This window comes from Eucyclogobius newberryi, unplaced genomic scaffold, assembly GCF_026437365.1.
Source record: "Eucyclogobius newberryi isolate DKJ021-1_F unplaced genomic scaffold, fEucNew1.0.hap1 SCAF_10, whole genome shotgun sequence".
Lineage (NCBI taxonomy): Eukaryota > Metazoa > Chordata > Actinopteri > Gobiiformes > Gobiidae > Eucyclogobius > Eucyclogobius newberryi.
Window position 1 is genome coordinate 14,993,314 of NW_027315724.1, and position 3,271 is coordinate 14,996,584.

Sequence of the window (3,271 nt, forward strand, 5' to 3'; positions counted from 1 at the left end):
TATATTGTCTCTAGGAAAACTGAGAGTAAAAGAGTCAATGAAAAAATAAAAGAAGAACAAAAATTATGAAGGAATTATGTGTGATACTTGACCTGCACGCCAACATCTTCAAATATGATCAGACTATTGTTAAAGGGAAAAAAATAGGTACTAATTTTTGCCAAAATCACCACAACTACTGCTTCCATTTTATTACCAAGAAAATACCATGTTTTCTGGTCATTTATTTTATGGCGATCACTGGCCAGGGCGTAATTAAGCTGACTTCTTAGGTTATACTCTCATTATACTTCTTATTTGTTGAAAGAATTTGGCTATTGCCTCATTCCAGATCCCCAATTTTGGCGTGGACATTTGATCAGAAGCTGCAGGAAAAACCCTTTTAAACACCTCCAGAATAATTTTGTTTCTCATTTACATCCTTAACCCAGCTCTAATAGTCAATTTATCAAATGTTTACGCCTTCACGGTTGGACAGGGCACGTGATTCCCGCTCCTGTTGTCGCTGTCCTTGCTCTTGACATGTGACTTATTAAAAAGACACTGTCCTCTGCCTCGTCTCCAGGTGTCCCCGCTCGCTTCACACATGAATAAATAAGGCTCGGAGGTGCTTAAGCGAACATTGCGGTGACAGCCAAACACAGCCACGGCACTTGAGCCAAATCGACTTTCCTCATGAATAATAATAACAGGTAGGTGGATAATTTAAAAGGTACGAACTTGAAGACAAATCTATAAAACTACAGACGACTTACACCTTTCGGGCAAATAGAAGGGCACAGGACTTTCAGGTTACTGCACTTTCCAACAGAGAATTGGTGTTCCAATACTTATTGTGACATTTTGGGAATGAACCGCCCTATCTGTGCGTTTCAGAGTAATGGAAATATAGGTCAGTTGGCATAACAAAATACACAATTCAATACAAATTATTGTATGGGAAAATAATGGAAGCAGACAGTTATCTTTTCTCTACAAGTTATCAAACCCACTGGTCTAATGAGCACCACATTTCAAAGTAACTTAATTATTTTAATCGGAGAAACAAATACTCCAGATTTTAATATACAAGCATAATCTGAGGCCCTGTTTCCGGTTGTGTGATTTTAGTACTGACCATAAAGCTGTTTTCAAGTCATCCAGAGAAAGGTTGCATTGTGTATTTGTTGGTGCACATCAGATTTAAAACATATTTATATATATATTAACTTTTTAGCTTGCTACTTTCACAACGTCAAATTTCTCATGTTACTTAAAGTGTTTCGTATCTTGTAATTGTTTGTTTGTGGTTGTTTTTGATGTTTTGTTGGGCATTTTGAGTTTTTTTGCACATGTCTTTCCAATGAGGTTTTTTAACTGCAAATGGCAACTAAACTAAACTAAACATCAAACAAATCAACCTACTTCATATAATCTAATATTTAAATTTTTTCTCTAATTCTCCTTTGAAATGAATGGTATTCCCACTGAAATAAAAGTCGGTGAGGTGGAATAACATGAATCACCATAGCTACAAAACAAATACATAAAACCATGCCATTTTTATTTGCATTGTTTTGTTGTTTTTATTCAAATCGGTTGTTTCAGTTGACAAAAATAAGAAATTTAAAAAATCTAACATTACTTTTTATTTCATTTCTAACAATATTACTCCCAAACTTTTGTTTGCTCTAAAATCTGTCACTTGGTCTCACATCAATTCAAATCCCATTCAAGATTTCCATTTGTCGCAACCTTTCTGTGATTACATCAGAATTCCTAGTGGCGAGCTGACATTTCCTGGTCCTGGAGCGTTCATCGCTGTACACATATGACGGGGGTCCAGAGGTGGGAGCAGGTGAGGAGACTGTACGCATGGTAAAGGGCCAAACATCTCTGAGTAACTTAACATGAACCAAAGAAGACAGAAGGAGCAGGGACCTCACCCAAAGCCATGTTTATTAGGTGAAGGATGGTGACTCTAACTTTTGTTTTAAGCCAAATACTAAAAACGAATCCTTTTAGAAATGTCAAGTTCTATCCCACACTTTTGTTCAACTGTAGTCATGAATGATTTATTTATTATTCAACACTTTACATTATTGTCAAGATGTTTTAGAGTTTTTTAATGATGAAAATCCATTCGTCCATTTCATTGTTGCTGAAAGATGATCTCGCTCTCGACACAAACACCTTTGGCAGAGCGGTCACCTCCACTGGCCTGCAGGTTGCCGGTTCGATCCCAGCTGCCTCTGATGAAAACTCTTGTTGTGTCCTTGGGCCAGACACTTAACCCGTCGCCAGTGTCTGTGTGTGAATGTGTGTGAATATCGGAGTGATGAAAAGTGACCATTTCTGCCATTTTGATTTTCTGCACTCCATAAAACAAGTGATTTTATACCTATTTTAAAAGTTGTAACTGCATTTAAAACATTACATATGCAGCCTGAAAAGCTTTACACGCACAGTTTAATTAGTTTTCATATAATTATACAAACGAGCCCTAGATTTGGTCACCTGGTTGACTCTGACAATTAGGTCTGTATTGATTCCTGATATTTTTTTGTCATATGTTTGTTAGATTCCATATTCTCCTTCTTTCAATTTTAGATCGCTATTCACTTGTTTTGTAAATCAGAAACTCTTCGCTGTAACTCCTCTGCTCAGAAAAAGCCCTTTGAAACCTTGTCTACTCTGGACCACTCCTGATGAATGAGGTCTTACACTTATGCAAAGACCTTGTGTAATTGATGCAGTTTATTCTATGTCCTCAGATGCCTCACTTTCCTTACGCTTGCTCCCAAAGCCAAACGGGTTCAGTGATATTTGCTAAGCGAGTGCACTTGTGCTGTACGACCTGGGCTCGATGCGATACCAAGAGCCTGGCTTATGTATTATGCCCAGAGCGGTCCAGATAAGACGAGAGTGGCTTGAAAAAATCCTGCTGTTTGTCTTTTTTTCCTCATATCTAAAATTCATATTAAGCTATAGTTTGATAAGAGCGGTGCGGTGTGGGGAGTGTGGCGTCTCCAAAGTGCTCATTTTGCCTGCAGTGTGTCTGTGTGGCAGAGGTCGCAGAATCTTTCTCCAAGACAGACCCAAGAGAAATCATGCACAGCCATGAGCTCATAATGGAGAGAGAGGGGCCAGCTGCATGAGACTCTGAAACTTCAATTTTACACCTGAGGCATATCACTCGAAAATAAAATGACTCAAACAAATATAATATCGAAATGATTTGCTTTGGATCAACACCAAATGTAAATACTGACATATAACTTTTTTGTATTAT